General features: G+C 43.7%; 1 protein-coding gene across 2 annotated transcripts in view; it reads right to left on the bottom strand.

Annotated features, from left to right (window-relative positions):
• Positions 1 to 255: 255 nt before the first annotated feature.
• The window catches only part of LOC145414708 (spliceosome associated factor 3, U4/U6 recycling protein-like), a 156,945-nt gene continuing 131,735 nt past the window's right edge, over positions 256 to 25,465 (bottom strand). For both annotated transcript variants that reach the window (XM_080284234.1, XM_080284233.1), the window contains exon 15: positions 256 to 266. The gene's annotated coding sequence lies outside the window, so the exon portion shown is untranslated. The remainder of the gene's footprint in view (positions 267 to 25,465) is intronic.

Here is a 25,465-nt window from a genome sequence, read left to right on the forward strand (position 1 = left end):
AGGCCTGCTGTTATTCACACACCACCACCCGTGTGACCGACAGCTCACATTGCCACTTGCTCACCTCTGTACGTCCTGTGTGTGTGTGTGTGTGTGTGTGTGTGTGTGTGTGTGTGTACGTCCTATGTATGTTTCCGTGTCTCGCTTCTTTAGCTCCTGATGTGTTGTTTCTTGGCTTTGTCTTCTTCCGACTTCTCTCATTTGTTTTTCTGTTTTTCCTTCATTCCTTTTTCTCATTTTATTTTTTTTCTCTTGCTCACTTTTCTCTCTCTTTTTCACCTCTGTACGTATGTATTTCTCTGTACATCTGTGTGCATCTGTGCCTTCCGTCTATAACTCCTTGATTGGCTGTCTCTCCTTTGCCTCTACTGTTCCTATGTTTTATTTCTCTCTCCTGTTTATCTCTTTTATTTCTCTTCTTCCTTCCTGTTTCTCTCTTTTTCTGTGCCTCTCTCCTGTTTCTCTCTTTTATTCCTGCTCTCTCTCGCTCTCCTCTGTATTATTCTGTGTGTTTTCCCTGTGTTTCTGGGTCTGTCATCTATAACTCATGAAGCTCTGTGTCTAGTCTTCGCCTCTCTCTCTCTCTCTCTCTCTCTCTCTCTCTCTCTCTCTCTCTCTCTCTCTCTCTCTCTCTCTCTCTCTCTCTCTCAGTAGTATGGTATATGTCTGTCTGTATTTTCCCCTTTCTATTATCAGTGTCTTGATTTCTTTCCCATATCCGCTTCTCACATACATACTTTAATGAAAAATTACTAAAGCAGAGAGAGAGAGAGAGAGAGAGAGAGAGTGTGTGTGTGTGTGTGTGTGTGTGTGTGTGTGTGTGTGTGTGTGCGCGCGAAACCCAATACCCTCCACCACACCTGCCGCACCTGCTCACCTGTGAATTTGCACCTTTTTGCCCACGTGTATTATATAAACATTTTTACACCGTGTGAATATCTTTGTTTTCCCATCCCTCTACTTGAACCCTCAGTCCGATCAATTATTCGCTTATTTTTCGTGTATCCAGACGATTTTATTCATCTTCAGAGGCCATCTTCTAACTAGAGGGGTTAGATAAAGCCGACTTCATCCTCTTCAGCTCGACGGACGCCTTCTCGCGGTGGTGCAGATATAAGAGTAAGTGGTCGGCTCTGCTACCCGGTTAAACAAACGCTCCTCAACTCCCTCCCAGTCCACCGTCTTCCTCTGGAGGGATAGGGAGGGAACTGAGGAACGTTTTTAAGACCAGGCAGCGGGGCCACACAGTAATATCAGTGCCACCACGTTAAGGCGTCCCTCTCCAGCACCATCGTCCTTGGAGTAATGGGGTTAATCTTCTCCCAGACTTTTCATGAGTCCTTGTCTTTTTTCTTACAAGCCGTTTTATTATCTTCATTTTTACGATGTTCAGTTTCGCTTTCACTTCTCGCAATATCCTCTTCCTCAGCTTTATCATCTCTTATTGCTTCAGCACTTTTCCCTCTCGATTTATCCTTTGTGATAATTTCCACTATTAATTTTGCAGAGATACTTGCATTTACAGAATAACGATAACTCTGAAGTAAGAAGTAAGAACTCGATTCACAAAATATGGTAAATAACAGTCACTTTTCAGCATACAACATGTGTCTAACGTTACCTCACAGCACAAATTGCCTTCCCACCATCATTCAACTTTCACTGTCATGCTCATTCTCAACCAGCTGTTTTCATTTTTTCTTTTTTTTTTTTCTTTTTTTTTTTGCCTCTAAGGTCCTCCCTAATATTTTTGCAGTAGCTTATAAACAGATAATTTAATGCCTTACTTTTGCTCACACTAGTTTATAATTTCGGCCTCTTGGGTAGGATTAATTAAAGGATATTAAATTTGTACGGGATTAACAAGTCTCTTTAAGTTACATACTATCACAGGAGATTATTTTGTTTTTCGTTTTTTTATGTATTTAAAAATCACTTTCCTGTGACTGCACTGTGACATCTTAATGACTGAAGGCAAATGCACATACAAGCAGTTACACACACACACACACACACACACACACACACACACACACACTAATAGAATAGATAGACAGGTAGATAGATATAGTGTGTGTGTGTGTGTGTGTGTGTGTGTGTGTGTGTGTGTGTGTGTGTGTGTGTAGTGGTGTGGTTTACGGACACGGACAGATGTGGGGGCGGGGAGAGGGGGAAGTGATGGCAGGGTCTGTTTTGACTCTGGTGGGGAAACCCTGGATGTGTGTGTGTGTGTGTGTGTGTGTGTGTGTGTGTGTGTGTGTGTGTGTGAGTGTGAGTGTGTGTGTGTGTGTCAGGTGGCTGCTCAAGCGGGGGATGCTTTGCTGTGCCGAGCTGTGCTGCTAACATTTTCACAAACTTTCGTGAACTAAACTTCTTCATAGATTTTCTTTCTCTTACACAGTTACCAAGCACTTCACAGACTAAGTAGAGTGAATATTGATGTGTGAAAATTACGAAGAACAAGTCAGTTTACGAAAATAGCTAATTATTATAGACAGACTTTGTAATTCTTGAAACTAACTAAGATCCCCCGTAAATACAACCATGATCTCTTAATTGACACTGTTCACTTTATATAATTCTCTCTCAACCACTTAACCCGATAGATTTAAAAAGGAATCAATTAGGCCACCATCAAACGATCCTACTCAGCTTAGTAAAAATTTTTCGAACTTGAATTAGATGTAAAGGGAGTGGAAATTAGTACAAAGGAGTACAAGGGGGTGTCTCTTGATGCAACTTAACTTACCTGAAGAAAACAGACAAATTTATATATTTCTTAGGGACAGGCAAACTTTCGATCAATTTCCTGTCATAACTAGGATTCCATTTTGCAGGAAGAAGAAGGGATATGAGAAAAAACTGCACGCTTTGTTCTTTGTCCGTACTGTGATATTGTCTCGTAGCTGCAACAGAATGAATCATGAGAATATCTGGGAATCACTCAGGGCCTAGTATCGTAACTCTCTCTCTCTCTCTCTCTCACACACACACACACACACACACACACACACACACACACACACACACACACACACACACACACACACACACACACACACACACACACACACACACACACACACACACACACACACAAGGGAAAGTGGGCAGACAGGTTCCTTCAGTAATATCCCATCTCGCCTCTCCCTTTCCTCATGCACTTGACTTCTGAACTTTCTAATTGGGAATTTCTCCAGGTAAGAACAGGTGTACTTTCGCTCCGTACTTGCCTTCACCTTCGCTTTCATGTGCTGGAGAGAGAGAGAGAGAGAGAGAGACTGTGTGTGTGTGTGTGTGTGTGTGTGTGTGTGTGTGTGTGTGTGTGTGTGTGTGTGTGTGTGTGTGTGTACTCACTCTACCACAAATCCCTCACACTGGGAACAAATGTGTTGATCCCTAAATTCAACGTTATTTGGTTGAAAAAAACAAAAAAAAACAGAAGCATCTATTTAAATCACCCGCACAAAAAGATTAATTACTTGTTTACTGACGTCAGCACATAATTGGGGGTAATTAGCGCCGCTTGTGTTTGTTCCGGCCGTGAAATTGGACTAATGAGTTATTCCTGGAACAAGTGAAGCATCCTGTTTCATTAATTTTCTCGCCACCTCAAACAAGAAGGAAAAATGAAAGTGGCGGCAAGAGCAGTGACAATATTACTATCATTATTACACGGTACTGATGTTTCCGTTGATGATGATGATGAGGAGGAGGAGGAAGAGGAGGAGGAGGAGGGAAAAATATTATCATTAAAAATAACAACAATGATGATGATGATGATGATGATGATGATGATGATGATGAGGAGGAGGAGGAGGAGGAGTGAAAAATATTATCTTTACTCTGATAATAACAACAATGATGACGATAATGATGATGGTAATGATGATGACGATGAGCGTGAGAAATAGTCCCGTATTTCTGTCGGCTTAGGAGGCTGTGAACACCTCTTACATAACTATTTATTTTACTATTTCACCTTAACAGTTCTGACCCGTACCTTTTACACCGCTTCTGTAATATCTTCAGTTTTCATATTCAACATACAGGTGAGTAAAAGTGACGCACAACCAGAAGTAAAGTCGTATGAGATTGGTAGTGAGCCTTCTAATATAACATCGACGGTGTTCTTGCACAAATAACTGGTGAATATTAACGAGACATATAGAGAAGTAAAATGGTAAGGGAGAGGTGGTACTGAGTCTGTTTTCTAAGCTGTGGAGAGTGTGCGATACAGTTGCGTGCATTGCTGTGTTGCAGGGAGTTACTTCATCATGGGGGCGTGTTGCAAACCCCGCCCTGCTTCCCTGCCTCTCCTCTGTCTAGCACACATGTGGGGCTTGTGTTCTAAGATCTGTATTTTCATTTCTAAGGAGGGTCACTGCCGACCCCTCGTTACTATACTCCTCTTACTTTAACTTGTCCTAAAACTCCCAATACTCCACCTTATGCTGAACTGTAGCAAGAGATGAACGCTAGAATATGATGCTAGTCACGACGAAGTGCTATGGATACGATACTGAACCATAGCACTGTCTTTCGCTGCCACTGAGCTACGTGAATTAATCTGCAAATGGACGAAAATCTTGGCCAAGTTAAGGTAAAAGATTTCCCCAGCACTTCCTTATTAGCGATTCATTCTGCCCATTACACCTTATTATCCTCATATGTGCTGTTGATGATGACTTTCAATGTTAAAAGAGACACAAAGAATATCTACAAAATACAATACAAAGAAAAAATAAAATTAAAGGATTAAATATAAAATATACCTCTGACGAATGGACCCCACCAAGGCAGCTCCCTAACACCTCTTCCTAAGCGATTTATTTTGAGTATTGCACCTTGTCGTCCTCTTCGGTGTTACTTAAATCATCATAATATCACCATACCCCGCATAAATAACGCACAAAACGATATTACCCTGCCGTATCCAAAAATAAATCGGTGTGGAAAATGTGTTAGGGGGCTTCCTTAACTGAAGAAAGTTCGAGTCTAAGGCCAATATTCTCGTCGGTTAAGAGGGCTCCCCAGCACCTCGTCCTTAGCGATTTATTTTTGGATACGGCTAGTTAATAACCATTTGTACGTTATCTAGATGTGCAGAGTATGAAGATGTTAGAATGATTTATGTAGCACGGAGAAGGACAGTATGGTGCAATAAGCAAAATAAATCGCTTAGCAAAAGGTGTTAGGGAGCATCTTTAACCGACGAGAACAGGGTCCAAGTCTCTTATGCCACCTAGAATGCGTTTCAAGGGGCAGCCACTCTAGCGCAAGCAACAACTTTCTAATATTTTCTTTATTTTTTTTTTCTGTTACTGAAAAGAAAGACTGGACCAAAGGCTAAGCGTGCAAAAAGCTGTCCCTCCGAAAGAAAGCAAAACGGGAGGAAATTCAAAGTCATTCCGTTCGCCATGCCTGGGTGGAGCGCGTACGGTAATTGCCAGACAGAGGTACGATACACTCATAACAGAAGAAAAGTGAACCGTGGTGTACGAGGCCTTTTCACAGTGACCGATATGGGCGGTTTTTATGTATGATATAACGCTGGGCGACTCATATGATGCTGGAAACAAGAAAATAACGTAGGAATTCTTGGGTATTATTTTAGTTGGACGACATGGGAATCTTTACAATAATTTATAACAAAATCTGAGACGTGATGGGGCTATCGCTGAAATTATTCCCCATAGAAAGAATAGTCAAAGTCGTCCAAAACACACAAAAAATGGTATTTCAAACTACCATGTTCTCCGAAACTAAAAATGTATCGTTTATTTCACCATTCCTCCCTCCACGAGTTTCCTCATCGTCTCATACTGCTTTAAGTCCATGAAGTTAATGGGACAGTGCATATGTGTGACACCAGAATTTTTACGCTGTTAAAAAAAAAAAATGAGAATTAAGAACTGTTATCTATGCGATTTTTTACACACGCATACGGTCCACTGATGTTATAAAAGGATAATGTTTTGGGTTTCATATTTAAAGGGTTTGTTTTTACTATGAGTGCAAGAATTGTATCGACGAATGGAATTCATATTTATTGCATTTTTACGTGGGTACAAAGACGTCTGGTGTTCTAGTGGATTGTGACTTTCCAACCTGGTGGGGCCCATAAGAGTTTGCAAACCAGGGATAAATTGAGATTATTGTTCACGTAATGCCACTCAGGGACGAACGAGGCCGGTGACCCTTGCTTTCAAAGTCAGGACAGATTAGCCTAGCCCCGGGTCCCTATGCTCTTGATGGGGCAAAAAGGGATACGATGATGGATAAATATAAGTATACTCCATCCAATATTCGTATAGTTCCTCCACTTGAATAGTTTATGGTATTGTGAAGCAAAGAAACGCTTGTATTATACTCGGTACATAAAGACACGGCAAGAGTCTTCACACCCCGTAATTCTCTGCTTCCTTCCCCACCTTCTCTTGTAATTTGATTGGCCCGTTATTCCCACACCTCACCTCCCCCCTCCCCACCAACACCACCACTCTCGCCAGTCACAATCCCAAGCTGTTCTGTGTGTGTGTGTGTGTGTGTGTGTGTGTGTGTGTGTGTGTGTGTGTGTGTGTGTGTGTGTGTGTGTGTGTGTATACGCAGGGTGAAGGGGTGACAGAGGCAGCCAACAGTGCGTGAGCAGAGTCATCCCGGCCTCACACACACACACACACACACACACACACACACACACACACACACACACACACACACACACACACACACACACACACACACACACACACACACACACACACACACACACACACACACACACACACACACACACACACACACACACACACACACACACACACACACACACACACACACACACACACACACACACACACACACACACACACACACACACACACACACACAGGAGCCACTCCTTATGAAAGTGAAAGGGCTGTTACGGGTGTGTTTTTGTCGGGGAGGGGGCGGGTAGAGAGGTGTAAGAGACCCGCCTCACCCCGCCCCGCCCCGGCCCCCCTGTGGCTCTTGACCCCCTGGCCCCGTTTGACCCCGCCCCTTATTTGGCCCTCCACTCCACCCACTCGCTCATTTCATGCCGAGAGAGAGAGAGAAAGAGAGAGGGTAAAAAAAAAATAAATAAAGCAGGGATAGAGTATTGCTGTATGGTGCTGGTTACATGCTATTTTGTTGCTTAATTTTTATACTCCCAGCATACTAGGTGTGTGTGTGTGTGTGTGTGTGTGTGTGTGTGTGTGTGTGTGTGTGTGTGTGTGTGTGTGTGTGTGTATATTCTTCATCACATCCAGGCCTCTTACCCCCCATCACCCCTTCTTCATCACCAACCACTCCCACCCCTCCATCACCACCACCATCATCGGCTACGTCGTCACCACGCCACCCCAACCACCCCTACCGCTACCTACCTCATATCCCCACTCCACTACCGGGCATCTCTCTATCTCAGCGACCACCTGCTCACCTTTCCTCCACCTTCTGGCAACCACGACCGTTCCACCTGCCATCACCTCCAACCCCCCACTATCATAATCAGCCACCTATCTACTCCTTCCAACTGCTTCTATACTCTTGTCACTTTAACTTGGCCTAAAAGGGCTATCTGTCCATGTTGAATGCTGAGCTACAAGGAGAGATTAACATTAAAATATGATGCTAGTCACGAAAAGGTGGTGCTAAAATGATACAGAGCCACAGTATTGTCTCATTGTCACTGAGCTACAGGAAACAAGCTGCATAATCCCGACAATCTCCTACAAGCTAAGGTAAAGAAACTGTCGCCATCTAATCACGACTGACCACCAGCCAGTTCACATTCAGCCATCACCATTAACCTCTCCACTTTCCTTCACACCCTTCACATTCTCTTCGCTTTCATCACTCCACCTTCAACTTTCCACATCTACCGTCACCCTCACCCTCTGCACATTTTCCCATCCACCAAACTTTTACCACCTCCACTACCACATGCACACCGTTCCCCACACCTCCGTCTTCCCGTACACCCTCCACCACTCTCACTCTGCCCTCTTTCACATTATCATCCTCACTTCAGTTTCCTGTTTTCATCCACAATGCGCTCCCAGTTTTTCCACCTCTTCATCCACCTCCCCTACCTAATCATTGCCATATCACTTGCTACCATTCCACCATCAAAATCATCAGTCCACCACTGTTATCCTCTCTCACCACTCCACCACCATCACCAGCCCCATTCACCACTCCACGACCATCACTCACCACCACTCCACCACTACCACAATCGCACGCCATCACTAACCAACACCCCAGGATCACCAGCACTACTTCATCATCGCTTACCACTACTCCACCATCACCATCACTCATCACCACTCCTCCCTCACAATAGGGCCCCTCCCAAAACCTAATCCACTTACCATCCTACCAAGCCACCGGAGCTATTGACTATTTGCCCTGGGCCCCCACTCCCCACTCTCCCTCTCCCTCTCCTTCTCCCTCTCCCAACATCTCGCCCACCTACACCCACCTTCAATTGGTTTAGTCCTCGCGGCAACACGATATATATGATCCTTGCCAGCGGCCTCCCCTGTTGCTCCAGAGGTTATACAGTTGACCTTCATGGCGGGACTGTTGACCCCACTTAGCCCACAGGGGGGTTTATTTGGGGGTTATCTCCTGTGCAGCTACCGCGATAATCCCACGCCAATTATGGCCTTTGGTTCCTTCTTCCTCGCATAAAAAAAAAAAAAAATACTCCTGCATCAATTTTATTTTTAGCTTCTATTTTGAATTTAATACCACACAGACAAACCTTGGGCGTAGTTCTTTTTTTTTCCCCCTTAAGGAAGAAGGAGCCAAAGATTAGAAGCTGCAAGACTTCCCTTTAAGAAAAAAAAAAAAATCAAGATCCGTTCATTTCGAGATGCCTGGACACATTGCGTTTAACCCATCATTTTCTGAAACTGCTGTACATGGAATTTTTATGGCATTGTACCGCCCTTTGCCTACCAGTTCACAGTCGCTGAGCTCATACTTCCAAACTTGACGGTTCCCTCCTCTGTCAGACCTCTAAATGAACTTTTGGTGGTAAAAGATTAATGTGGCTTTTTAAGATAGGTGCTTAAACTTAACCCACATTTATGTATTTGAACATTTTCTTACCTTGTCCCCTTTATATTCATTTACCTTTATATTTATATGCTTACATATTGTAGGTTTCTCCTTTTCATTATTCCTTACAGAAGGTCTGAAACAAGAGTACTTAAGTGATTTTTGTTTAATTCGCCATGATATTGCTAAAAAAGATAAAAATATGCGGCAAACTTAGCACCAACACTCGGTTATCTCGGAAACCATTAAAGATACAGCGGACGTAGCTACGCACCTGACTGGAACGCGAACATCACAACATCCGAACGCGCCTTACATTTTCAAGCGGGGACCCTACCAAGCGATTTTATTCAGCCTTGGAGGAGTTCGAACTGAATGGGTTAGGTAAATCCTTCATGAACCCCTTCACTGACAATGATCCTTCCTGAGCTGCATAAAACTGTTTGGTAATAACATGAGTACAATAAAGAAGACGTAAATACAGTGAAGTGGTGAAGAATTCAACCTTCTCTTGTATTCTAATCAGGTTCCGTCTTGCTTATCATTCTCAGCGACCTGTACTCACTCTCAAGCTGAATATAATCTCTGGTGCTAGTCGGAATACAGTATTAGAGTTATCCCGATCATAAGAAGGTTATTGGTAGTGTTGACACCTCCCTAGCTTCTACACTCGCTATCAAAAAACGAAAACATCTGGAATAAAATACAACAGAAGTGACAACCACGAGAGGGTTAAGTGTCTGTTTTATTTATGCATTTTTTTTCTTTAATCTTTATCCCTCATTATGTAATATTTTGTTATTTCTTTAGCCTTATTCCGTTTTCTTTTCGCATTTATTCTTCCTTCTCTTAACTTCATTTTTTTTTTACTTCCTATTTTATCGGTACTTGGACGTTGTGTTATTTACCATTCGAGCAACACGCACTGGTTCCTGTGGGTTTCATTTCCGCCATCACTTAATAACCGGTTATTATCGTCCACCCTGTCATTCACTCTCCCGTCCCTCACCTCCTTTCGTCTCTCCTGCCTTCCCTCCCTCCTTTTCTCCTTGTCGTCTGTCACTTCCCCCGTCCCCTCCTTCCTGTCAACCATTTCGTCTCTCCGTTTCTCTTTTCCTCTTATTCCTTTCCCTCTTCTCAGTCTCTCTTTCCCTACATCAACCCTCCAGTCTCTCTCCTCTCTCCTCCTCTCCTGTCTTCCCTCCTCCCGTTCATCATCGTTCCTGTACTCCACACTCACCTCCCGTCTCCCCAACTCCCTCCATCCTTCCTTCAGTACTTTTGGCGTCCCTGTCTCCCCTCTCCTGTCTCTTTGCTTCCCAGCGCATCTCCCCAGCCGCCTGTTAAATCCCTTCAGTTTTATGCTTGCTACCTCCAGACGATTTTATTCAGTACTCACTTTCGTCTCGTCTCCTCTCATCCCTCCTACTTCTGGTCTCCTGTTCCCCCTTTTCTGTTCTCCACATATCCCTCTTTTCTCCCTCCTCCGTTCTTTCGCCACTGCCTTTCTCTTTTTCCCCCATTCCTCCTTCTCTCCTCCCGTCCCTTCCTCCCCCTCCCCCTTCTCCCTTTCCCCGCATCCTTACAAGGAAGTCACTGCTATGCCTGACGTCATAGTGAGTGAGTCAGCCATCGCCTTAAACACCCCGTACAGCGGAAAGGACAGGCGGACACGTACGAAATCACACGGTCTTTGGCTGACGTCAGTGGATCCGTTTTTTGAGGTCACACGGCCCTCATTGATGTCATACGACTTTCGATTCATGCCAGTGTGCCATTGCTGATGTCACACGGCCCATCGTTTTCTGTGGGCCCTTAGTTGATGTCATACTGCCCCTGGTTGATGCCAGTGTGTCCTATATTGAGGTCAGTGAAACCTGGGTTGATGTCACACAGATTTCATTGTCACTGGGCCCTTAACTGAAGTCATACGGCCCTAGAATGATGTCAGGCTGACCTTGATCGATGTCAGCAGGCCCTTCAAGGTAGATATGTTTTAACTGAAGTCATATGGGCCTTAATTGAAGTCACCGTGGCTATAGATGAAGCTAAAATGGTCATAGTTGAAGTTACTGGGATATTAATAAAGACAGAACGACCAATACTGAAGTCGGGAGGAAGTTAATTGAAGTAAGTGTGACCTTAATTACTCTTGTGACAGGAAATATGAGAATAATAGAGGGACGATTAGAGGGTGGGAATGTGAGGAGTGCCGGGCTTCCGTGTGTGTGTGTGTGTGTGTGTGTGTGTGTGTGTGTGTGTGTGTGTCGGTAATGATTCGTCACTCTGCCACCCTAGCAACTAACTCGGCCCATTGTTGACCCAAGGACGTGTTGAGACTCACTTCGCCTCTCAGTTTCGTCTCCTCTCGTCGTTTTCTTTCTCATCTCATTTGTTTTTTCCTTTTCTCTCCTGTCGTTCCCTCTTTCCTCCCGTTTTAATCTTTCTCTTCCTGTCCTTTCCTTTTTTCTCGCACCATTTTCCTTCACCTCCTGTCATCCCCTATTTCATCCTTCACCTATTCTTCCCTCTTTCCTCTCGTCATTATCCTTATCTTCTAATCCTTCTATTTTCCTCCCATCATTTTCTTTCACCTCCTGACTTTTCCTTTCCCCCCCATCCGTCATATTCTTCCTATGGTCATGCCCTCTTTCCATCCATCGTTTTCCTGTCTTTCCCTCTTTCTTCCAGCCTGTCCCTCCCCCATTACTCATATTCTCTTTCTTCATATTTATTTCTATCAAACACCCTCGGGCCCCTCCTGATCTCTCTCTCTCTCTCTCTCTCTCTCTCTCTCTCTCTCTCTCTCTCTCTCCCATCCTTCACTGTTTTTCCCTTATAAAAGTTCTATTTTATGTTACCAGGCGTTTTTATTGAGCCTGAGTGGCTTTTCCTCATATAAAAGTTAAAGCATAAATATCAGATAACATCATTGACGTGGATAAGATAAATATATAATCTGAGGTTCTTGAGACGTGGCCAGATGCTTAACCCACCCAGCCCAAGGACGTCTTATTATATTCTTGCTAAGACGATTTTAGTCAGCTTAGGAGAGATTTGGAGGAGTTTGATGGAGCCAATATAAACCCATTCAAGTGCTAGGGGATCTTTGGGTCTTTGCTAAGATGAGTAAAATCGTCTGGTAACAACAGTAATAAACGACAAAGAACCTCCCCGGATTGAAAGAGTTAAGAGTTGTGAAGTAAATCCTCTAATCAATAAATTACCGGTATACTAATGCACGTACGGTAGCAATTCTTTCCTTACGATAACGTGGACTGTATTTTATTCCTGGTGCCAAACAGACGATAAGATGCAGCCATGGGGGAGGCTTCTTGTGGCAGGGTTATTGAAGGCTGCATCTAACCCTTCCAGCTCGGAAAATGTCTCTTACGCAAAAGAAAATCGTTTGTAGTCAGCACGAATTAAATTAAAATGATATCCTCGAGTTAAAAAAAATAACAACCAGTCCTATATTTCTTCCTCCGAGGCGTAGGGGAACGAGGCTAGGCTACAGTAGTCCAGTACATATAAGGGTAGATGACCAGCCTACTTTCGATGGCATTATATGATCGAGGGGAAAAAAAAATCGTCACCTCTTAGAAACTGAACCAGTGCAAGGCCGTCACTCCGACTGGGACGTTCTAAGCACCAAACCACCAGGCGAGTTGAAGAGGTTAAATAAACGGGTTATAGAGACGTGGCCAAACCGACAGAGTGAGTGGCCTGGGAAGAGTGGCGTGAGAGTGTTTTTGGTCCCCGTTTGATGAAGGACAACCTGCCGTCCACCCCTTCACCACCACCTGTCAGCCCACTCCTTAACCTACCACCCATCCTTTCACCATGACCTACCAAGCCACTCCCTAACTTCATCTACCACCCACTCCTCATCATGACCCACCAATCCACCCTTTAACCTAACCTAATCTACCACCCACTATGACCTGCCTATCCACCCCCTAACCTTAGCTAACCCTAACCTACCACCTACTCCACATCATGACCCACCAATCCACACACTGATCTATCCTAACCTATACTAACCTAACTTACTGCCCACCTCTCTCGTCAAGGTCCGTCAACTCTCTCCTTTACTAATCCGTTCCTTAACCTAACCTTCCACCCATCCCCACACATGGCCCGTCAATCCATTCCTCATCCACCGGTTTTGGTTGGACGTGTATATACAAGGCGTCGCAGTAGATAGGCCAGGTGTCGAGAACAAGGTATCTACTAATTACCTCTGATTGCAGTAATTAAGGACATTAGAGTATTTTTTATAATTTTTAAGTCACTGTGAGTAAGAAGTCAGCAGTAAACCGCACTACTCTGTACTCTTTTCACCTTAACTTGGCGCAGATTTTCGTCTTTTTGGAGCTTATTTCACGTAGCTCAGTGTCCGAAATAGCCAATCCTACGACTCTACATCCTTTGCATGAAGTTTCTTCGCGATTAACACCATATTTTAATGTTCATCTGTTGCTACAAGTCAGCATTCAGCATGGAGAGATGGCACTTTTAGGCCAGGTTAGAGTGAAAAGAGTATAGTACCGTACTTCAGAGCTGCACAGACACTAAAATCATACTGTACAGTCAAAGGAACAACTATTTTCCCAATTCCATCGGAAGAAAATTGGCAACTGACGAACCCTATCTCTACTAGTGAGTATTTCAGATGGTTCGATTTTTCCGCTATGTATTCGTCAAACTTTGGGAAGATGCTCTCTCTCTCTCTCTCTCTCTCTCTCTCTCTCTCTCTCTCTCTCTCTCTCTCTCTCCATTATTCCTTTTGCGGTGTCTCCCATGCCTCGTGTTTATACTGAGATGCTGGATATTTACAAGCATAATTTAACATCTTCATAAAAGCTTTGTTGACCTTTTCCCCCCAAGGCCGTGTTTATTAAGGATCGTAACCAACTTTTACGATAAATAAGTGTTCGTAAAATCGAGTTCTTATCGTAAATCGTCTTGTTTTCGTATTTTTCTCTTTAATATTTTCTGTTTTTGGTTGCGATGTGTTTGTAGGTGTATGAGTGAAGATAAAAGCATAACTAAGAAGCCGTATACTTAATTTAAGCATAGTAAATTCTGTAACATATATAGGACCAGCACCCGCGCAGCTAAGCAGGTAGGAAATGGGTATGACGTGTTGCCTAGCTAGACTTTCCCGAAGGGGGTCATAAAACTCACTGATGATGCCTTCTGTCCACACGAGAGCCACCACCAACTTAGCCCTCCTCCACACACACACACACACACACACACACACACACACACACAATGAATACGCACCCTTTGTCTGAATGGACAAACCTGGACAGTGGGATTACAGGAAGCTTGCTGCCTCTGATATGTGGCTAGTCTCATGGATTCCCCAGTTAGAGGCTTATAAAGTACTGTTACCATATAATACGTCTGTCCTGATGTTAATTTTTAATATACTGATGATTAATGTTTGTAAATATAAATATAAGTCCTGTTAATGATAAGCAAGTATCGATAAACTTTACCTAGTATCGCTGTCACATACGGGAATCGAATTTTAAGCAGAAATCATTTTCAATAATCACCTAAAATTTTGACTCTTTTTCCGTCATGTATATCCTGGCACTTCCGTCAGCGCTCGTCCTGTCGATGATCTCAAGTTGGTTCATTCCGTCACCGCGGTCACTTCCTGTCCGCACCAGCTGTCGCACCGCCACCATCGCGCACCTACGCCACGGTACGCCAGCCCTTCCGGACGCATGCAAATCTCCTGCACACCATCCCGCCGCACGCAAACACAAAATATCAACTCACTGGCAAGGTGTAGGCGGTGAGGGTGAGGGTGTCTTGGTTGGCTTGAAGTGCGCCGTCTTTCCAAGTTCCGCGCTGGGTGTAAACTTCATTCTGCCTCGAGTCTTGAGCTGGGATCTGTCACCAGCCGATGACGGGAAAACGTGTCGTACCGTATTGGCGTATAAATGTAAACAAGTATCCAAATCTTGGTGGTTTACATTGGATTTTTATTACATCAGTACCTACGATGTTCAGTACTGGTCTACGACTTGTCTGAGTGGAAGATAAGCCACCGATACGGTTACCAAGAAGTACCTAAGGAAAAGTAATCATACGTCGGGCAGGTGGGGCCTAAATTATGGAGTGTGGGGAGGTGGGATGAAAGGAGGGAGGGCTGGCCTGGAAGGGGGAAGGACGGCGGCCTGGAGGAGGAAGGAAGGGAAGCAAATAGGAAGGAAGGGGGAGAAAGACAGACGAAGGAAAGTGGAATGGAAGAGAGGGGATAAGGAAGAACCAGAGACTGGTCGGAAGGGAAAATGGGAAGGGGGCACGCTGTGGTACAGGGAAGGAGGGAGGTGGAGGGGGGGGAGGGATGCAGGTAAGTCGGTGGGTAGTAAAGGGAGGAAAGAAAGAGAGTGTGGTGGGTGGGTAGGAGTGTACCTTATGCAGGTAGGTAGGCAGGGAGGAAAGAAGGGAGGGAGAGGAGGGGAGGTCTGGAAAGGAGGGTGGTAGGCAGGAAGGAATTCAGGCAGGAAGGCAATCAGGGAAGTAGGGCCGGAAGGATGGAGATGGAGGTGGGTTGAGAGTGAGGGAGGTAGAGAGACAGTCAGGTAGGCTGGAAGATGCAGGTAGAAAGGCAGAGAGGTTGGAGAGTAGGGAGGGACGAGGGGATAGAAATTGACACCACAGAAGGAAGGGAGGGAAAGAAAGAGAAAGAGGGATACAGTGAGGATGGGAGGGAGACATTAAGGCAGGAGGGATAGATTGTAGTTAGGTAGGTAGGAAGGTAAGTAGGGAAGCAAGGAGAGAAGAGGCATTTCGGATAGGAGTGAGCTAGGGAGGAATCAGGTAGGTATGTGGGAGGCTGGTTGGGGTGTGGTGGGGGCAGAGGGCATGTGTAAGGAGGAGGCTAAGATACACACACACACACACACACACACACACACACACACACACACACACACACACACACACACACACACACACACACACACACACACACACACACACACACACACACACACACACGCACCGGAACTCAGCACCCCGCCACCACCCAGCCCACACCAAGTCGTGACCACCCCAGAAGAGGCACGACCATGAGGGAAGGGGACGCCAACAGGGAAGTAGTGAGGTGGGAAGCAGCAACAACAGCAGGTGTTTGAACTACTGACCCTCACTCACTTCCTCATGCTGGGTGAAGGCTGAGAGTACCGGTGGTGTCATTCTTTCCTGATTTGAGGTCATCTGGATGTTAGGTTCTGTGAGCTGCTTGACAGTACGCTACACGCATCTGCACACACACACACACACACACACACACACACACACACACACACACACACACACACACACACACACACACACACACACACGTAACTGTACTAACACGGTAACAGGTGTCGACTCATTAATTACCTGTCTTCACCATAGCCCCTCCCTCACATACACCCTTATAACGGGAGGTGCAACAGCCCACCTCCGACACTTACACAGAAAACACAGGAAAGGAAAAAAGAAAAGAAGTAAGCCTTGAGAAATAATGAAGACCAAGAAAATAAGAAAAAAATAGGCAAATTAGGTAAAGATATAGAAATGCTTATAGTAATTGTAACCTCACACTGTCAAGCTCCTATGACTCACTTGTAGGTAATCAAAATCGTCTTGAATAAGCTGGAGTAATCTACGAGGGAAGACGCGACCAAACTGAAAAGGTGAAAACTAAAAAGCCGCAAGAAATTCCTAAATCTAGATAACTATCGTAAGAAATCCCTAAGACTAAACAGAAATACTGAGATAATACTGGAAAAAGATGTGAAAATTACTAAATACAATATCAGATACAATATCCGGAAAATAACCTAACCTTAATGAAGAATAACCCTGAACAAGACATAAAACTACAATAAATCTCTTCCATAGTATGTTCATGTCATTGCATTCTTTTCTTCCGGCATCTGAAATGTACCTTACGACATCTAAAAGGCTTAAATAAATAAATATATAGATAAATAAATTCATATACGGATTTACAGTATATATATAAAATGTGTGAATGCTTTATTTATTTATTTATTTATTTATTGCATGGTTAGTTAATTGTGTCTTTATTTCTTTTCCTTATCAGTGTTTTTTCCACATTTTCTTATTTTACGTCTTTATAAGGGATGATTAATTTCTTTTTTTTTATTCATTTCTCTTTCACGTTTTAAGTACCTTTTTAATTTTGATTAATCCGTATTTCCTTTTCTTTACTGAATTTCACCCTCTCTCTCTCTCTCTCTCTCTCTCTCTCTCTCTCTCTCTCTCTCTCTCTTCTCCTGTTTTCCATTCTCGTGCCTCCTTTACTTCCATACAGTATTTTCCCTCTCTTAGTTTTACCCCTCTAATTCGCTTCCCAAGGTATTGTCGAGGCAAAGGTAAATCTAGTGAATATCGCCAACTCACGCCCTAAGAAGAACTGCCTTGATATGACCCGCTTATGTGTATTTACTGCCTCTGTGTATATCTTTCCGTGTGTGTGTGTGTGTGTGTGTGTGTGTGTGTGTGTGTGTGTGTTTCCTGCATATATTTTTTGTGTGAATTTTTTCTTAGTTTTTCGTGTGTTAGTTTTTATTGCATGATTAGTTTTTGTGTGTGTTTATGTGTGTTTCTCTGTGTTTTTCAGTCATATGTACGATTTTCCCAGATAAATGGGTTGCCTGTGTGTGTGTGTGTGTGTGTGTGTGTGTGTGTGTGTGTGTGTGTACGCCATTCTCTGTGTACACGAAATACGTATGTTACCGTATGAATGATTATGTGCGCGTTTTCATGTGTATGTGCGTGCGTGTGAACTTATGCTGGAAGGCAAAGGATAAGTTGAGAGGACAAAGCGAAAGAGTATAATGTGTAAAAAAGATCAGGATGCTATGAAGGACCACGGCTGAATCAGGAAAGGAAATATTAATGTCAGTAGAATGAATGGGATGTAAGCAATAGGGGGAGTGAGGGTGGAGAGTGATGAGGCAGCGTACTGGGGAAGGGAGGTTGCGACGGGGGGAAGGGATGGATGGATGGCAGAGTAAAATATTCGATACCACTTTTACTCAAACTTGGCCCAGAATTTCGTCCGTTTGCAGCTTATTTCACGAGGTTCACTGGGGGTGACTTAAGGAAGCACACCGGGAGACTCAGTAGATGATAAGTCGGTCAGCAAAGCCCCTCACTATAACGCTCAGTATATAGTCAGCAGGAGTGAGATAACAGAAGATTACGGCTTATACCAAGAGATTGCATATAGTCAACAGAAATAGGGTAAAAGAACTCAGACCATAATAAGCAGAAGAGAGTCAGCAGCCCTCAACCCTCTCTTGGTCAGGAAGCAGAGTCAACATTTCGTCAGCAGAGGTAGGATACACTCCATTAGATAGAGCAGGTCAGCCTAAGAAAAAAGAAGATTGTAAGGAGCTTTGAGAAGTGTGTGTGTGTGTGTGTGTGTGTGTGTGTGTGTGTGTGTGTGTGTGTGTGTGTGTGTGTGTGTGTGTGTGTGTGTGTGTGTGTATGTGTGTGTGTGTGTGTGTGTGTGTGTGTGTGTGTGTGTGTGTGTGTGTGTGTGTTCGCGTGAGTTTACATCCGATAGAACTATGTGACCTTCACCCATACCGAACAGGAAGGAAAACAGGCACTGATTCTCTCTCTCTCTCTCTCTCTCTCTCTCTCTCTCTCTCTCATATCCATCCTTATTGTTTATTAAATATCAAAGGCTCTCCTTCTACAGCTAATCAATGAAGAGGAGTTTGTATTAATCTTCAGAAAAGAAAATATTATTGCTTATGAGTCTGGTATCGTTTTTTCTTCCTCTATTTATCTTTAATAATCTTCAAGGGCGCGTGATTCAGTACTGCCAATGCTGTGACTCACTCCCTTACCGCAGCATTGCCAAACGATTCCCTGACAAAGTGAATCATATCTCTTTCTCCCTCCCACCCTCCTATTCTCTCTCTCTCTCTCTCTCTCTCTCTCTCTCGATATATCTATCTGTATCTCTCTCTCTCTCTATCTATCTACCTGTCTATCTCTATCATCTGTCTATAGATAGATAGATATATAGATATATAGACAGATAGACAAACAGATAATTTTAGACATTATATGAGAGCAGGTATTTGTGTTAATATTTAAAATGGATAGCATAGTAAAGGCGGAAAGTTGTTTATTCTCTTTATATTTGTTTAGTTCTCATTCTCTTTTGTCATCATCATCATCATCATCATCACTACTTATATTTTTATTACTGCCGTTACTAACAGGAGCAACAACAACACCAATACTACCACTAATAATAAGAATAAGAATAGGACTAAGAACAAGATTAATAAGATAATACTGTAGTAGTAGTGGTATCGTAGTACTATGCTGGTTTTACTCTAACTTGGCCCAGATTTTCGTCCTTTTGCAACTTATTTCACAAGTTCAGTGGCAGAAGACAATACTATGGCTTGCGTCCCATCCATAGCGCTTCTTCATGACTAGCACTATATTCTAGGGTTAATCTATTGGTACAACTCCGTGTTCAAAATGGAGAGATGGCTTTTTTTAGGTCAAGTTAGAGTAAAACGACTATAGTTGCATCATCATCATCATCATCATCATCATCATCATCATCATCATCATCATCAGTAGTAGCAGTAGTACCAGTAGTAGTAGTAGTAGTAGTAGTAGTAGTAGTTGTTGTTGTTGTTGTTGTTGTTTTTATTGTTTTCTGTCATCGTGTAGCAATCATTACAAGACAAAATATATTTCTAAAAACGTGCCAGGTATCAACAACACTAATATCGGAAACGACTCACCTGGGGAAATTTTTGTGAGAACTGCATTGTTAAGTTTACTCAATAGCGTGAATCAGAAGGAGCCGGAACAAAAGTGTGTGAGTAAGCAGTGAGAGTGAGAGGTGAGCGTGAGAGGGGAGTGCTCTGTGTGTGTGTGTGTGTGTGTGTGTGTGTGTGTGTGTGTGTGTGTGTGAATGCAGTGAGAGAGATTTAAGCGTGAGAGGGGTGCAAGTGTGCGTGTGTGTGTGTGTGTGAGAGAGAGAGAGAGAGAGAGAGAGAGAGAGAGAGAGAGAGAGAGAATTATAAGTATTTGATGACGCGACGACAAGCGGTGTTCTAGAGAAGTGATATTAGAAATTATTAGAGTGTGGAAGAGAAATTCTGATTCTTTTGAGAAAGAGGGAGAGAGAGAGAGAGAGAGAGAGAGAGAGAGAAATGGGAGGTCGAGGGAGGAAGTATAGAGGAGACTGATAGAAATAGGACCTCAGGGGGAAGTAATTATTTATTGTAGGTGGAAATGGAAGCCGGCGATAATGAAGGATCGAGTGAAATTTAAATTGATGTGAACATGAAGTAAATCGTGAGACAGAAACATAGACAGATAGATCCATACGTTGATTAATAGACAGTGAATAGACAGACATTTAGGTACATGGAGAGAGAGAAAGAGAGAGAGAGAGTGACTTCCGTTCCTCAGACTAATGACTTCGGCCTTCTCATTTGTCAGTGCCGTCAAGCCTTATAACAGAGGTAAGCCTGACCACAATAAGAGTATGTCTAGCCTTATCCTCGTCCTCTATCATTTTGTCATGGGAAAGAATGGGGTGACATGAACTAATATATTTTCCTTTTTACCCTCTGATTAATTTACATGGCCACTCCATACATACCCTTCCCTCACCATCTTTTTATAGATTACGAAAAGAAAATAGGTGGCCGGGGATGGAGAGAAAGTTGACCTGAAGTGGATTCTTTTCCTATTTTTCCTGGCTTTATTACACATTCTTAGTTTTCATGGACAGACTAGAATTAATTTCAATTATGTGTTCTTCCATGACTTTTTTTTAGTTCGCCTTTCATCGTCAGTTTTTAACATGTTAGTCCACTGCTTATATATTTTTTTTCCAGTTATGATTTTTTTGTACCCTTATTTCTTCATTTATTTTATTACTGCTTACTCGTATAGTAAAACATATACTTTAAAGACATGGCAACGCAACAGCTCTCAGCCTTGCAGAAGCAGTTTCGTGGCTCCAACGGTACAGTCAAGAAGAAATAATAACTGTATTTAAGACTTCTGTTTCCTCTGATTTATATTCCGAAAGCACTTAGCGTGTCATACCATAACTTCCCCAGACATGTAAATATGGGAAAGAGGATGATGATGATGACGAAGAGGAGGAGGAGGAGGAAGATACATGGATTCTCTTAGGCAAAACCCTGTTATGTATTGTATCAGTTTCAGTTGCCATAAAAACACAACTGGCTGTATCTAAAAGTTAACCAGGTGTGCTTGATGCAGGTGAGCGGAAACAGCAGCGGCGGATCTGGTGGAGGCGGAGGTGGCGGAGGAGGGGGAGGTAGCGGCGGGCAGGTGTCTCCAGGGGGCAGGGGCAGCAGCGGCAGTGACAAGAGGGACGACACCCACCCCCCATACGCCTGCAGGAGTAGAAGGGTGAGGGGTCAGGAGCAGAAGGGCAAGGGGTCAGGAGTAGAAGGTTGTGGGGTCAGGAGTAGAAGGATGAGGGGTCAGGATTAGAAGGGTTAGGGGTCAGGATTAGAAGGGTTAGGGGTCAGGAGTAGAAGGGTTAGGGGTCAGGAGTAGAAGGGTTAGGGGTCAGGAGTAGAAGGGTTAGGGGTCAGGAGTAGAAGGGTGTGCAGTGGTTAAGAGAAAGGAAATATGATCAGTATTGTTCGTTCACCATAACTTGGTGGAGGTTTTCGTCATTTTTCAGGCTATTTCCCGTAGCTCAGTGGTAGAAGAAGACAGTATTACGGCTGCACATTCTTTCCCAAACACTGCTTCGTGACTAGCACCATAATCTTGTGTTCATCTACAACAACTCAGCACTCAAGATGCCGAGATGGCAGTTTGAACCCAAGTTAAAATGGGTAGAGAATATTCAGGAATTAGCCTCAGCAGTCAGTAGGTAGCCTCAGTACTTAGCATCACCAGTCAGTAGGTACCCTCAGCATTTAGCATCACCAGTCATTAGGTAGTCAAAGTATCAATAACCAGAAAACATCAATATCAGCATATGCAGGTTCTAACTCCCTCTTTCTGTATCAGACCTCCTCACTTCTACCTTCTTTAAACAAGCTTTTCTGTATCCCCTTCTTCAACATCTCTTCTTCTCTACCTGTAACTCTCTCACGTTAGCCTTCTTTAGACTTACCTTTCTGTATTTCCTTTTCAATGCCTCTTCTTCTCTACCTCCAACCCCCTTTCCCCTCAGACGTCCCTGGTGGTAAGCGACAGCATGGGCAGGTTCCGCGTGGTGGTGAAGAAGACGCGGCCCAACCTCGGCATCGCGATAGAGGGCGGGGCGGACACCAAACAGAAGCTGCCCAGGGTTATCAACATAGCAGCCAACGGAGCGGCTTTCGAGGCGGGAGGGCTGAGGGTCGGACAGCTTATTTTGGCTGTGGATGGACAAAAACTTGATGGTTAGCTCGGTTGAATTCATTGGCCCGGGGTGGACAGAGCTTGATAGTCAGTATGGAAAGGTTGGTGTAGGGTGCCTGTGTGGATGGCTAAGGTGGTTTTGTAGTTATGGCCAGTTTACTTTGACGGGGGATGAACAGAATCTCGATAGCTGCTATTGTTTGTTGTGCCATTTTTTGAGATATCAGGATGCAAGTAGGAATATTACCCTCCTTGGCCAGCTTACTCAGCCAGGGATGGATAATGCTTGATGATTGATCAGTCCAGCTAGCTTAGATCTTGTGGGATACATGAAGGCTTGGTGAGAGCGGTTTGGTAGTTGGTTTCAACGAGGATTTGAAAACACACACACACACACACACACACACACACACACACACACACACACACACACACACACACACACACACACACACACACACACACACACACACACACACACACACACACACACACACACACACACACACACACACACACACACACACACACACACACACACACACACACACACACACACACACACACACACACACACACACACACACACACACACACACACACACACACACACACACACACACACACACACACACACACACACACACACACACACACACACACACACACACACACACACACACACACACACACACACACACACACACACACACACACACACACACACACACACACACACACACACACACACACACACACACACACACACACACACACACACACACACACACACACACACACACACACACACACACACACACACACACACACACACACACACACACACACACACACACACACACACACACACACACACACACACACACACACACACACACATTTACAATGAAATCTATCATTTCTTGTTTATTCATAAGACATGCATGATAAACCTTCCACATGTTATTTACTTTTTTCGGTTACTTCAGAAACACCAGTGCTATAGTAGAAAATAATTATTTTTGTGATACTTATCTATCTGTAGACTTCTTCACATAACTTTTGTCTTGTGATTTCTGTTTCGTTCACTCGTTTGAGACTGGCGTTTGCCTGTTTCATACCCCCTTGAGGTTCTTCTTTGACTCACGTGTCTCCCTCAGGCCAGAGCCACGAGGAGGCGGCCCGACTGATCGCCGGGTGTTGGGTAAGCCGCTCCAGGCCCGAGGTGGAGTTCATGGTGGTGGAGAGGAAACCCACGGCAGCTGATGTCCGCCGCTCCTCCATCTCCCTCCTCTCGCAGATGTGAACCCGGACCCTCACTGTCCACACCCACACCAAGACTCAAGTGCACCAGACCCTCGAATTCCAGAACCCAGAGACCCAAATATTCCAGAACATCATGTTTCGGTCCAGAACTTCCAGATGTTTGCAGTTACAGTTCTATAACCACAATGTTCCAGACCCTTGCTATCCAGAACCAGAACAGAAAGATCCATTTGTTCCAGACCACGGTATTGTAGATGCAAAAATTTCGCCCTTATTTATTCCACACCCTCATGTTTAACCCTTTGGCCGCTGTTTTTTTTTTTTTTTCTTCTTCAGGTGAACAAAATCGTTTGGTATGGGCCTGAGAAGAACTCCGACCCATATCCATGACTGAAAGGGTCAGTTGAAATCATTTGTAACCCTTTGACAGCTTGGACCGCTCTCAAGTAAATAAAATCGTCTAATGATAGCCTGAATAAAAGAAAAAAATATGCTTAAGTGTAGCAACAGCAGCAGAAGGGTTAAAGTTAAAAAACAAAAAAAAAATGGAAGAAAAACACACTCCAGACCAAAGTACTCCAGGTCAAACTGTGCAAGACACCAATAATTCACGTCCCTCTTCCCAGAATTTGTAATGCACATATGTTCAAGACCCCACACTTCCCAGGACCAAATATTCCAGACCAAGCTTTCCAAAATTTCAAAGGCCTACATATTCCAGACCCCTCTTTCCAGACCCCATACTTTACAAAACCTACAAGACCCACATATTTTAGACCCAACATTTTCCAGGATCTAACCACATGATACCAATGCCCCAGAGCCTCATTTCTATTCTCAAATGTTCCAAAATCATCCCTTTTAATTCCTGTGTTCCAAGCCTTGGTGTCTCAGAGCTGTGTATTCAAGCCTCGTGTGTTTAAGTGAATGCCTATACTTGAATTAATAATGAGTGTTTGTACTCTCAGGTATTATTGGTGCACCTTTTTTTTTTTGAGGGTGACTTTAAACATACAAGCATCCTATGTGAGATCATAGTGTTTTTCTAAAAGGCACGACCTCTAAGTTAACCAGACCGTATTCTTCAGCAGGAAAGAAATCTAAGTGCCGTCGCGGAAACTTTAAAGGGACGTTCACAAGATTTTTTAATATTTGTCACTTCGCCGCAGTTTCAGAGGGCCAAAGTTGAAATACTCTCATTTACAGAAGCGTGAAAGTGAAGGCACCAACTAGTTCCTTAAATGCATGTAAATATGTTGTTTGATCGCATGCACTCGTCTGACGAAGAAACACAGTAACAGAATGCATAATATTAGTGCAAATGATACCACACACATTCACACACAAAGAATGATAATTGAAAACCACGATGAAACACTGGCAGATTTGAGTTGCCTGATCGTGGGTTATTTATTTTCAAACCTGAATAAGTTTTGCTCCTCAGAATGGAGTTGTGCACAGGATATTTTTTTCTTCTAATATCCTCAACATTTATAGGCGAATGAATTACCTGTGTGCCATACAGCTAGTGGTACTCAAATTGACTGTACTATTAAAGGTTCCATCTCATCCATCGATTCTGAGACGGTCAGATCACTTGAGATTCCTTCAGTGTAGTGTCAACCCTCTTACATTGTCCCTAATGACGTCAACAAATTAGATAAGTCACAAA

The sequence above is a fragment of the Coenobita brevimanus genome, chromosome 100 (genome assembly GCF_032717465.1).
Source record: "Coenobita brevimanus isolate Jiangsu-jjx chromosome 100, ASM3271746v2, whole genome shotgun sequence".
In the NCBI taxonomy this organism is placed as follows: domain Eukaryota; kingdom Metazoa; phylum Arthropoda; class Malacostraca; order Decapoda; family Coenobitidae; genus Coenobita; species Coenobita brevimanus.